Source organism: Lepidochelys olivacea (assembly GCF_965140295.1).
Source record: "Lepidochelys olivacea isolate rLepOli2 genome assembly, chromosome: 7".
Classification (NCBI taxonomy): Eukaryota; Metazoa; Chordata; order Testudines; family Cheloniidae; genus Lepidochelys; species Lepidochelys olivacea.
In genome coordinates this window covers 50,099,156-50,112,611 of record NC_140417.1, presented here as the reverse complement: position 1 = coordinate 50,112,611, position 13,456 = coordinate 50,099,156, and the positions used below count along the sequence as shown (strand labels likewise).

Genomic DNA, 13,456 nt, shown 5'->3' with positions numbered 1-13,456 from the left:
GTATACCCCGGGGCAGTGTGGTCCATGTGTACTGTTGCCCCTTGTAAGAAAAGGCAAACAGGAACTGGGAGTCAGGGTGAACCGGGACAGAAAAGAAAGCAGAGCACAAATCAACAACAGTAAAATGAGTTGCATCTGGTGGGATAGAAGCCAGAATCTTTGAGAGAGGCAAGTTTTGATTCTGTCCACCTGTGATTTGCCTCTTCCCACCACTGCATGAAACAATCAACCTCTCCTTTTGCCAATTTAGTTTTAGGCTGGACAAGTTTGTCTTTTAAGACGTCTAGTCGGTCTTTGTCCCAAGATCCTAACAGTGGCCACTGAATTTTGGGATTCTCCTGAGATAGCATTTTGCATTCCCATACACATCTTTCCCCCCCCCCGTCCCCCCAAGGTCAGCCTTTTGAAGCCATCCCCCACCCATGTCATGAGGTTTTCTGTTCATTAAAACACAACAATGCTAGCAATAAGACAAACACCACAGACAAACAACACAAAACATAGATCCATGGTATTCTGAGTTTTTCTTCTGCTGGCGCCAGCTTGCTTGTAGAGTCTAAAAACAAAAGAAACAATTTCCACCCCCCTGGTGGGGACAGATTATTGCTTAATAATAATACCACTTTCTTTTACAAATTTCCTTGCTAACTGCAGGAAAAACAGAAGAATTACCTCCAGGCTGTACTTATTTTGTTCTATAGTCAGGCTGCTCTATAGTGTTACGAATTACACCTTGTAGGACACGCACACAACTGCTACGAATTACACCTGGTAGGACACGCACACCAGTGCTGCGAATTATACCTGATAGGACACGCACACCAGTGCTGCGAATTATACCTGATAGGACACGCACAGTTCGAATCTAGGCTGAGGCACAGAAACAAAGTCCACAACTGCAGAGTTCCCAAAAGACACTAAGTTTATTACGCTCGAGCGTGGTGCCCCCCTGCTAGCCAGGAGGGGACCCTGAATGCAGATTATACAAAGGTTATATACCTTTTAGCAAAGCATGTTGCCCTCGTGCATCGGAAACCTTAGCCAATAAACAAACCCTTGTCTTATCTACCACCTATCCCTGCTTGGTGCATTCCTCGTGCTATACCAGTATGTTAATTACACAGCATGGTCCTAAAGCTATGCATCAGTAACTTTTATTATCAGGATGGGAGGCCTCACATCAAGGCCAAGAGACAGGGAGTTAGAGACTGACAAAAACCAGATACTGGGAGTCAAGGCAGGCTGGAGACAAGGAGGAGGATTTTCACAGGGATTCGATATCTAAGGATTACTCCTCCTGGTGTATGATGTGCTGGCATTTAAACAATGGTGGGCCCCAAACCAAAATGGAGTCACATGTGCTAACTTTTCCTTAACAGTCCTCCCTTTTTTTTTTTATACGTCAGTAAGCTATATCGGGGCTGAGTAACCGCGCAGCAGGGTTAGCAACTGCCAACAGCACATACTGCAGCATTGTAGGCATACAAAAAATAACGCAAAAACAATAACAGTCAAAAAAAGTAAATACAAAATATGCCGTCCCCAAGTCCCCACATCCGGTAGCCATGAGGTGAGCCAGTCCCAGACCTCCTGGAATCCGGCGCTGGTAGTGTCGAGGCTGATGTGGTGGAATAGGGCTGCCTGTTGCTTGAGGATGTGGATGTCAGTTTCCACCCTATGGTGCTGATTTACACATACACAACAGCTTGAGTTGACCAGAGCACAAACCCCGCCCTGATTTGCAAGGAGATAATCCAGGGCTAGGCGGTTTTGCAATGTAGTTTGGGATAGCTGGGTGACTTCAATTTGAAGGGCAGAGAGAGCATCTGCAGTAGCATTTGCCATTAGTTTCAAAGCAGCTGAAATGTTAACTATAGCTTTTTCCAGCTTGCTTACTCCCAACCATGGCAGAAACCAACGCACAAAGGAGTGAAAGCCTTTGGGCCGATAAGAAAGGGGGTTTAAAGGAATACTTCGTCTGTCCCTCCATACTAGATTGCGGATCTCTCCCCGGGTCAGGTTCTGGTGTACTGTCACGGCGGGTACTATATCCCCTAAGGTACATGTACCACACCATCCTGCTGGGAGAACCTTATAGGCTGTGTGATTGCATAACCAATACCAGCCAGACTCCTCGGGGACTGGCCACGGGGTTCTGGAGTAGGTAAAGGGACCTTCTGCACCAGAGCTGATTTGGGTGGTGTCCTTGCACCCCACAAAATTCCCTACAAAAACTGTATTTTCTATGCCCTTATGTCGTGACACACATAAAGCATAATTACTTTGGGCCACCATATCAATAGACCATATTTGGATTGTAATATTCCAGTTAAATGTAGTGTTTTCCCATAGCTTAGCTTGGAGTGTTCGATTAAGGGGGATAGGTACCCCTACCCCCTGACCTAAATATGTGGGGGTACGAATACAAATGCAACACTGCGTTCGATTTACACCCTGTTTGATAACACGGGTTAAATTCAAGAAGCTATTGCCCTCCCATCCTTGTACTGGACTTGGGAATAGGGAGAGGACCCCCCCCCCAGGCAAACCATACCAATGTCGACATCCTCCCCTGTACTATACAAAAAACACTACCCCCAATGTAAGTCCAATAAACAGGAACACAAAAAGTCCTGGTGGGCTGTGAAGGTCCCAGTAGCTGGAAAGCTCAGTCCATGGGTTGGTCGTGGCGTTCATTCGTGAAGTGGCTCATCCAATGGCTTGTCAGGGTCAGGTGGGGGTCCCAGCGCCAACTTAACGTAGCTATGATGGATCCAGGAACCTTTACCTGCAAAGGAGTGGTGGCAGATGGTGGGAGTAATGTTTGTTGCTGTAAGGCGTTTTTGGTATTTATACTTGCCTACAAGCACAGTTCCAGCCTCTGGAATAAACCCACCCCACCACTTCACTTCACATTCCCAAGAATACATTCCGCAACTTTCTCCCTGCCAATGTACAATGCTCCGTCTTTGCCATCAAGGCCAATTCTCAGTGTCTTTTGCAGTCAGGAATCTTTAGATTTTGGTGGTTTTAGCAGAGCAGGCGTTCCTTCTCTCTTGGAACAGGCATGGTTTTGCATTATACAGAGGAGAGGTTACTAGCACGTCACCCTGTAGTGCTTTGGTTTCTTTAGCAAATACTGAATGCAGGTTAGCTCTGTCAGTGGACAAGGGAGAGGTTACTAGCACTTCACCTTGTTTTTTTTTTTGCCAAACCTATGGGTACCAGAAATAGTCTCCCAATTCTCGAGAATTTCAGCCAAAGGGGTCCCCTTACTTACACTCTGCCCAGAACCCATAATGGGCTACCAAAAGGACACAAAATGTGCCACCTTATCGCCTAAGCGACGGCTCACACCCCCCCCTCCTCGGAGTTCTCAAAGGTGAACTCACCCTGTGCCGGCTGGAGCTGTCCGAGAGGAGGAGTGTAGTCTCGCTTGTTGGGGCGAGCCTAGAGTCCCTTCGTGGTCGCCAAAACTGTTACGAATTACACCTTGTAGGACACGCACACAACTGCTGCGAATTACACCTGGTAGGACACGCACACAAGTGCTACGAATTACACCTGGTAGGACACGCACACAAGTGCTACGAATTACACCTGGTAGGACAGGCACACAAGTGCTACGAATTATACCTGATAGGACACGCACACCAGTGCTGCGAATTATACCTGATAGGACACGCACACCAGTGCTGCGAATTATACCTGATAGGACACGCACAGTTCGAATCTAGGCTGAGGCACAGAAACAAAGTCCACAACTGCAGAGTTCCCAAAAGATACTAAATTTATTACGCTTGAGCGTGGTGCCCCCCTGCTAGCCAGGAGGGGACCCTGAATGCAGATTATACAAAGGTTATATACCTTTTAGCAAAGCATGTTGCCCTCGTGCATCGGACACCTTAGCCAATAAACAAACCCTTGTCTTATCTATCACCTATCCCTGCTTGGTGCATTCCTCGTGCTATACCAGTATGTTAATTACACAGCATGGTCCTAAAGCTATGCATCAGTAACTTTTATTATCAGGATGGGAGGCCTCACATCAAGGCCAAGAGACAGGGAGTTAGAGACTGACAAAAACCAGATACTGGGAGTCAAGGCAGGCTGGAGACAAGGAGGAGGATTTTCACAGGGATTCAATATCTAAGGATTACTCCTCCTGGTGTATAATGTGCTGGCATTTAAACAATGGTGGGCCCCAAACCAAAATGGAGTCACATGTGCTAACTTTTCCTTAACAATAGTCAGGCTAGTGAATTACCCCACTCACTGATCATTTATGAAATTCATGAGGTGGTGTACCTCAGTTTCCCCTCTTGTGCAACAGACCATATTTGCAATAGTTTCTCTGCTGTACCAAGCTATAAGTTTATTCTCAGGTAATAGCTGAGACACAGCTTCAGATTTTAGCACTATACACAAACACAAAATACTCTTTTGCCTATCATCCCTTGCACTGTGATTACTCTTTTACACAACTGTACCCCGATTACACTTCCATCTTGTACAACTAGACACAACCAGGAGCAGCCAAGTTAAGTTCCAATAGAAACCCCTTACATCCTTTAGTGATTTTAATTACATTACCCAATAGTCAAACAATTTTGATCAGATTCTCTCTCTGCCTGCTGCCTGCAGCAGTCCCTTATAGACCATTTCTGTGGGAAAAGGGCCCATTTTCCCTCAGAATAGCTGTAAAGTCTTCTGGGGACAGAAGCGTAGTGGTGGTAGTAGCCACTCTACCTGACCACCTTAGCCTAGACCATTTTTCCAGAAATTTACAGGAGTCCGGACTCTTCCTAAAATACGTAAACTGAGCCGGCGTTCCTTTAGGGAACTGTCCCGACTTAGACATCTGGTTACCCATACAGGAGGACTTTACACACCAATCACACAAGAAGGAAAGTCAGGTTCATCAGAGTGATGCCCGGTGCAACACACAAAAGGAGCCCACAGGCTACTGCCTCAATCACCCTTGCTTTCACACCAAGGGTTTTACCCAAGGCATGGTGCGGCTGCGATTGTGCAGATTTCACTCACTCAGACCGTGGGGACAGGAACCCTTTGGTCAGCCGATCCCCGGACGGAGACAGCGCCCAGACTCAAACACACCACAGGGAGGACGGATAGACACAGAGACAAGACAGTCCTCAGTCCGGACAAAACACAGAAATAATTACCTGAGCAGATTCCTGATGTCAGATCCCGGGATCCCTACCAGAGCAGAGTGGGAACCAACAGGTTCGATGGCGTAGACTTCACTGTGGTCATGCACCCTTCTGTTCTGGCAGAGGACCGCTCGGGCCAAATGCCCAGGTGCCGGCTTGCCACAGCCGTCCTAAGAACAGTCAGGAGTCACACGGCCCCAGTGAAGACGGTTGCCATCTCGGTGGAACCTCTAAATTGTCAAAGTCAGATTCAGGACTCACATAATTTGTCAGACCACTCTGTTTATTAGCAAAGCGCTTTGCTAATGCACCCAGATGTGAGCCCCTCTCTGAGGCTCAAGATAACTTATTTATACAGCTAAGCCAAAGCCAATTTAATATAAGAGACAAAAGAAAGCAGAAACTGACAAATATACATACATATCTTATTTGCATACTAACGTTTACCAATCTCCTAGCTCAGTAGGAACTCTAAGTTAATTAGTTTGAGGACCCATTGTCTCACACTCCTTAATGTTTCTCTTCCAGACAACTATATTTCAACAAACCCTTCAAGTAGCATTTCTTTAATGAATTATAATTTCAATATAATTCATTCTACTGTCACATGTCCCTCCTTGTTACTAACTTAACAGAAGTTCTGAGGCTACCTTCCTGATCTGTTCCCGGCAAAAGCATCACACAGATAGACAGACACTTTGTTCCCCCCTCTCCAGATTTGAAAGTATCTTGTCCTCTCATTGGTCATTTTGGGTCAAGTGCCAGCTAGGTTATCTTAGCTTCTTAACCCTTTACAGGTGAAAGGGTTTTGCCTCTGGCTAGGAGGGATTTTATAATACTGTATACAGAAAGGTGGTTACCCTTCCCTTTATATTTATGACAGGGTTAGTTCCAAGCAAACAACATTCTATCCCAGGCTGATAAACAAGCTTATATACCAACAGTCTGATCTTGTCTTTCAAATGATCAGGGATGAAGACTCCACCATGAACCTGGGTAAATGGTTCCAATGGTTAATTCCTCTCACTATTAAGAATTCACACCTTATTTCCAGTCTGAATTTGTCTGGGTTCAACTTCCAGCCATTGGATCATGTTAGACCTTTCTCTGCTAGATTGAAGAGCCCATTGTTAAATATTTGGTCCCCATGTAGCTACATATAGACTTTGATAAAGTCACCTCTTAACCTTCTTTTTGTTAAGATAAATAGATCGAGCTCCTTGAATCTGTCACTATAAGGCAGGTTTTCAAATCTCTTTTAATCATTCTTGTGCCTCTTTCCTGATCCCACTCCAATTTATCATTCTTGAATTGTGGGCACCAGAACCAGACACAGGATTTCAGCACCAGTGCCCAATACAGAGGTAAAACTACCTCTCTGCTCCTATTTAAGATACTCCTGTTTGTACATCTCAGGACACATTAGCTCTTTGGGCCACAGCATCACACTGGGAGCTCAAGTTCAGCTGATTATCCTCCATGACCCTCAAATCTTTTACAGTCTCTGCTTCCCAGGATGTACCCCACCTGTACATACAGCCTGTTCTTTGTTCCTAGATGTGTACATTTACATTTAGCTGTATTAAAACACATTTCTTGCGCCTAGCTTACCAAGCAACCCAGATCGCTCTGTAGCAGTGACCTGTCCTCTTCACCATTTATTTTTGTAACAGCTGCACACTTATCAGTGATGATTTAATGTTTTCTTCCAGGTCAACAACAACGTTAAATAATGTAGAGCCAAGAACCAGTTCCGGTGGGAGCCTGCTAGAAACACACCTGCTCAATGAGGATTCTCCATTGACAATTACATTTTAAGACCTAACAGTCCACCAGTTGTCAGTCCATGTAACATGTGCTGTGTTAGGGCTGAGAAGGGAGCCTGTACAGAGCTAGAGGCAGAGGTTTTATTCTTTTGCTGCAGGCATGTCTTTGGTGGTAAGGACTTCGTTAAAGGGTCTATGGACCACTGGTCTGAATGAAAAGACTTAGCATAGAGCTGGTTTCCACCAATTGTGTGGCTTTGAGCAGACAGCAAAGTGAAGTGGTGCTAAGGCAGAGGATATAGGCTAAAGGCCCAGATAGCAGCAGCTGCCTACCTGAGGGATTCTGGTGGGAGCAAAGCTGGCATCACCTCAGCTGGCTGTAAGGAGCTGGCTGCAAAGCCTGGGACAGTTGATGTTCCCACAGTGCCCCCAGGAGGCCATGCAGTGCCACATCCAGGGACCACTGTGGAGAGTAGGCACTGCAGGAAGTACTGCCCAAAGGATCAGATTTCAGAGTAGCAGCCGTGTTAGTCTGTATCCGCAAAAAGAAAAGGAGTACTTGTGGCACCTTAGAGACTAACAAATTTATTTGAGCATAAGCTTTCGTGAGCTACAGCTCAGCATCCGATGAAGTGAGCTGTAGCTCACAAAAGCTTATGCTCAAATAAATTTGTTAGTCTCTAAGGTGCCACAAGTACTCCTTTTCTTTTTCCAAAGGATCAGAGTGACAGCACCCCACGGCCCTCTGATTGGCCAAGCATACTATTTAACACTGGCAGGTGGCCCAGGACATTTTCTGCTCAACTCACACAGACTTTGGGCCTGCTGTGACTCCAGACCTCACCTTGCCTCCTGAATCCAGCCTGGTCCTACCTCTGATCTCCAAGCCCAGCCCGACTATGACTCTTGCATATTGAACCCAGCTGGAGCGATTCCTCTGACCATTGCTTTTGACATGTGGAGCCCAGCCCAGCTCTGATCACTGGCCAGACCGCCAACACCCCAGTTTCTTACACTGGGTCAGGTGGCCAAGCCCCTGGAGGAGCCCAGGCAGCACTGACCTATCAGAACCCTTCAACTCCACCAACCTTGGACAGTAAGCTGTGAGTGGGGAGGAGGGGAATGGCTGGAATACACCAGCCGCTCCCAGCTGCCAGAGGACTGGGGGCACTGGGGGAAAACCCTTACCTAATAGATATTGTGACATTATTAATTACTGGCTTTCCCACATTCCTTCTGTTGTCCCCCTTCGCCCTCCCATATGCTTCTCTTTGTTTTAAGGCCCTGGCTTTGGGGCTTGTGAGTGGGCAAGTATAGCCTATCAAGGACACCAAAGGAGGTGGATATAGGTTCCCAAGATTCTAGGCGGGACCTCAAACAGGAGTTGTTTACATTTTCAGAAGGAACCCCTAGAAAATGGAACTCCAGCCCTTTTTGTTGCCAACAATATCTACCAGGAGGGTTAAACAACACTTATTCATATAATTATGATTTATTCTTATAACTTTAGTTAGTACAATCTTGCCTTCCTCTTTACTGGATTTCAGGAGATACTTACAATTACTTTCATATGCATGATGCTTGGAGCATATGAGGGCTTGCATGCTTATGGTTTTGGTTGTTAAGTAATGAAATGAAATATTTGAGTTAATTAAGGATGCTCCTAGGAAATTTCTTCTTTACATCGACCAGTGACAGGTGCCGAAAGTGACAAAGAGAAAGACGCTCCTTAGCCATAAAATCATATTTATCACCTCCAGTGTGTCTACCCTGACTCTCGAATGCAGCTTTATAGCATCAATTTTTATGTAATGTTCTGCAGTTCATGCTGTTCTGAAAGAAGCGCGTGAGCATTAGTTCTTGTGATCCATGCCTGGTGGAGAGTATCTGTTAGGAGTCTTTAGCTGCTAATTGTAAATGTACTACACATGGTAGGTTGTAAATCTAGGAGCCATTTGGTCAAAAGGCAAGCAATCAGCCAACATGCCTTCTCAAAGAACAGGCCACCTCCCTTTGTACAAGACACACGTTTGGCAGAGACATGATCTTTATAACAAGAAAACAATCTCCTTATGTTTTCAAAAGAGACCTGGCTGTGTAAAAGAGTGGGATGTCCTATATAGTCTACACTAGGATTTTAGGTCGAATTTAGCAGCATTAAATCGATGTAAACCTGCACCCGTCCACACGATGAAGCCCTTTATTTCGACTTAAAGGGCTCTTAAAATCAATTTCCTTACTCAACCCCTGACAAGTGGATTAGCGCTTAAATCGGCCTTGCTGGGTCGAATTTGGGGTACTGTGGACACAATTCGACGGTATTGGCCTCCGGAAGCTATCCCAGAGTGCTCCATTGTGATCGCTCTGGACAGCACTCTCAACTCAGATGCACTGACCAGGTAGACAGGAAAAGAACCAAGAACTTTTTAATCTCATTTCCTGTTTGGTCAGCATAGCAAGCTGCAGGTGACCATGCAGAGCTCATCAGCAGAGGTGACCATGATGGAGTCCCAGAATTGCAAAAGAGCTCCAGCATGGACTGAACGGGAGGTACGGGATGTGATCACTGTATGGGGAGAGGAATCCGTGCTATCAGAACTCCGTTCCAGTTTTCGAAATGCCAAAACCTTTGTCAAAATCTCCCAGGGCATGAAGGACAGAGGCCATAACAGGGACCCAAAGCAGTGCCACGTGAAACTTAAGGAGCTGAGGCAAGCCTACTAGAAAACCAGAGAGGCGAACGGCCGCTCCGGGTCAGAGCCCCAAACATGCCGCTTCTATGATGAGCTGCATGCCATTTTAGGGGGTTCAGCCACCACTACCCCAGCCATGTTGTTTGACTCCTTCAATGGAGATGGAGGCAACACGGAAGCAGGTTTTGGGGACGAAGAAGATGATGATGATGATGATGATGAGGTTGTAGATAGCTCACAGCAAGCAAGCGGAGAAACCAGTTTTCCCAACAGCCAGGAACTGTTTCTCACCCTGGACCTGGAGCCAGTACCCCCCAAACCCACCCAAGGCTGCTTCCTGGACCCAGAGGTGGAGAAGGGACCTCCGGTGAGTGTACCTTTTAAAATACTATACATGGTTTAAAAGCAAGCATGTGAAAGGATTACTTTGCCCTGGCATTCGCGGCTCTCCCAAAGCCTTTGCAAAAGGTTTCTGGGGAGGGCAGCCTTATTGCGTCCTCCATGGTAGGACACTTTACCACTCCAGGCCAGTAACACGTACTCGGGAACCATTGTACAACAAAGCATTGCAGTGTATGTTTGCTGGCATTCAAACAACATCCGTTCTTTATCTCTCTGTGTTATCCTCAGGAGAGTGAGATATCATTCATGGTCACCTGGTTGAAATAGGGTGCTTTTCTTCAGGGGACACTCAGAGGAGCCCATTCCTGCTGGGCTGCTTACCTGTGGCTGAACAGAAATGTTCCCCGCTGTTAGCCAAGGGCAGGGGGGAGGGTTGAGTGGGTAGCCACGCCGGTAGGGGGAGGCAAAATGAGACCTTGTAACAAAAGCACATGTGCTATGTATGTAATGTTAACAGCAAGGTTTACCCTGTAAGAGTGTAGCCACTGTTTTATAAAATGTGTCTTTTTAAATACCGCTGTCCCTTTTTTTTTCTCCACCAGCTGCATGTGTTTCAATGATCACAGGATCTTCTCCTTCCCAGAGGCTAGTGAAGATTAGAAAGAAAAAAAAACGCACTCGTGATGAAATATTCTCTGAACTCATGCTGTCCTCCCACACTGACAGAGCACAGACGAATGCGTGGAGTCAAATAATGTCAGAGTGCAGGAAAGCACAAAATGACCGGGAGGAGAGGTGGCGGGCTGGAGAGAGTAAGTGGCGGGCTGAAGAGAGTAAGTGGCGGGCTGAAGACAGGGCTGAAGCTCAAATGTGGCGGCAGAGTGATGAGAGGAGGCAGGATTCAATGCTGAGACTGCTGGAGGACCAAACCAGTATGCTCCAGTGTATGGTTGAGCTGCAGCAAAGGCAGCTGGAGCACAGACTGCCACTACAGCCCCTGTGTAACCAACCGCCCTCCTCCCCAAGTTCCATAGCCTCCACACCCAGACGCCCAAGAACGCGGTGGGGGGGCCACCGGCCAACCAGCCACTCCGCCACAGAGGATTGCCCAAAAAAAAGAAGGCTGGCATTCAATAAATTTTAAAGTTGTAAACTTTTAAAGTGCTGTGTGGCATTTTCCTTCCCTCCTCCACCACCCCTCCTGGGCTACCCTGGTAGTCATCCCCCTATTTGTGTGATGAATGAATAATGAATGCATGAATGTGAAGCAACAATGACTTTATTGCCTCTGCAAGCAGTGATCGAAGGGAGGAGGGGAGGGTGGTTAGCTTACAGAGAAGTAGAGTGAACCAAGGGGCGGGGGGTTTCATCAAGGAGAAACAAAGAGAACTTTCACACCGTAGCCTGGCCAGTCATAAAACTGGTTTTCAGAGCTTCTCTGATGCGCACTGCGCCCTCCTGTGCTCTTCTAACTGCCCTGGTGTCTGGCTGCGCGTAACCAGCCGCCAGGCGATTTGCCTCAACCTCTCACCCCGCCATAAACGTCTCCCCCTTACTCTCACAGATATTGTGGAGCACACAGCAGGCAGTAATAACAGTGGGAATACTGGTTTCGCTGAGGTCTAAGCGAGTCAGTAAACTGTGCCAGCGCGCCTTTAAACGTCCAAATGCACATTCTACCACCATTCTGCACTTGCTCAGCCCGTAGTTGAACAGCTCCTGACCACTGTCCAGGCTGCCTGTGTACGGCTTCATAAGCCATGGCATTAAGGGGTAGGCTGGGTCCCCAAGGATACATATAGGCATTTCAACGTCCCCAACGGTTATTTTCTGGTCTGGGAATAAAGTCCCTTCCTGCAGCTTTTGAAACATACCAGAGTTCCTGAAGATGCGAGCGTCATGTACCCTTCCCGGCCATCCCACGTTGATGTTGGTGAAACGTCCCTTGTGATCCACCAGAGCTTGCAGCACTATTGAAAAGTACCCCTTGCGGTTTATGTACTCGGCGGCTTGGTGCTCCGGTGCCAAAATAGGGATATGGGTCCGTCTATAGCCCCACCACAGTTAGGGAATCCCATTGCAGCAAAGCCATCCACTATGACCTGCGCATTTCCCAGGGTCACTACCCTTGATATCAGCAGATCTTTGATTGCGTGGGCTACTTGCATCACAGCAGCTCCCACAGTAGATTTGCCCACTCCAAATTGATTCCCAACTGACTGGTAGCTGTCTGGCGTTGCAAGCTTCCACAGGGCTATCGCCACTCGCTTCTCAACTGTGAGAGCTGCTCTCATCTTGGTATTCATGCGCTTCAGGGCAGGGGAAAGCAAGTCACAAAGTTCCATGAAAGTGCCCCTACGCATGCGAAAGTTTCGCAGCCACTGCGAATCGCCCCAGACTTGCAACACTATGCGGTCCCACCAGTCTGTGCTTGTTTCCCGAGCCCAGAATCGGCGTTCCACAGCATGAACCTGCCCCATTAGCACCATGATGCATGCATTGGCAGGGCCCATGCTTTCAGAGAAATCTGTGTCCATGTCCTGATCACTCACGTGACCGTGCTGACGTCGCCTCCTCGCCCAGTATCGCTTTGCCAGGTTCTGGTGCTGCATATACTGCTGGATAATGCGTGTGGTGTTTAATGTGCTCCTAATTGCCAAAGTGAGCTGAGTGGCCTCCATGCTTGCCATGGTATGGCGTCCGCACAGAAAAAAGGCGCGGAACGATTGTCTGCCGTTGCTCTGACGGAGGGAGGGGCGACTGACGACATGGCTTACAGGGTTGGCTTCAGGGAGCTAAAATCAACAAAGGGGGTGGCTTTACATCAAGGAGTATTTCAGGCAGGACTTCTCGGAGGGTTCCAATAAGAAATGGTGCACCTAAGTTATTGTTCTTATTGGAACAAGGAGGTTAGCCTGGCCTCTGATTGATACATGGCTAGATTTATCTTGCTGCACCTTCTCTGTGAGTGACTGCAGTGTGACCTAGAGGAATGAGTCCCCTAGACAGGGGAGGGGGGGAAGCAAATGAGTACAAAACAAATCTGGTCTATTTCTTGTTTTGATCCACTCCATCTATCTTTTACATCTTTGGCTGGCAGCATACGGTGCAGAAGGACTGCAAGCCATCCACATCTCATGGCTGCTCGGCAGAAGACGATGCAATACGACTGCTAGCCATCCTCATCTCTTGCCTGCCCGGCAGAAGATGGTGCAATATGACTGCTAGCCATCCTCATCTCATGGCTGCTCAGCAGAAGCACGACTGCTAGCCATCCGTATTGCCTGCCTGCTCACCATAAGACGGTTCAATAGGACTGACTGCAGGACTAAAGAGAATGACCTGGTCAAGTCACTCCAAACTTAGTCCCTGCGCCCATGTCTGTCCAGGCGCTCCCGGCCGACGTGGCCAGGAGCACCTCAGACATGACAATGACGGCTACCAATCATATTGCACCATCTGCTGTCAGAAGGCAATGGGT

The 13,456-nt window shown here is 47.4% G+C and overlaps 1 long non-coding RNA gene across 1 annotated transcript; it reads right to left on the bottom strand.

Annotated features, from left to right (window-relative positions):
- Positions 1-904: 904 nt before the first annotated feature.
- LOC311524453 lies at positions 905-3,702 on the bottom strand. The gene is made up of 2 exons (XR_014712563.1): positions 3,393-3,702; positions 905-2,788 (listed from the first exon to the last, which is right to left on the bottom strand). It is a non-coding gene; the product is annotated as an uncharacterized lncRNA (long non-coding RNA).
- Between the last annotated feature and the right edge of the window lie 9,754 nt (positions 3,703-13,456).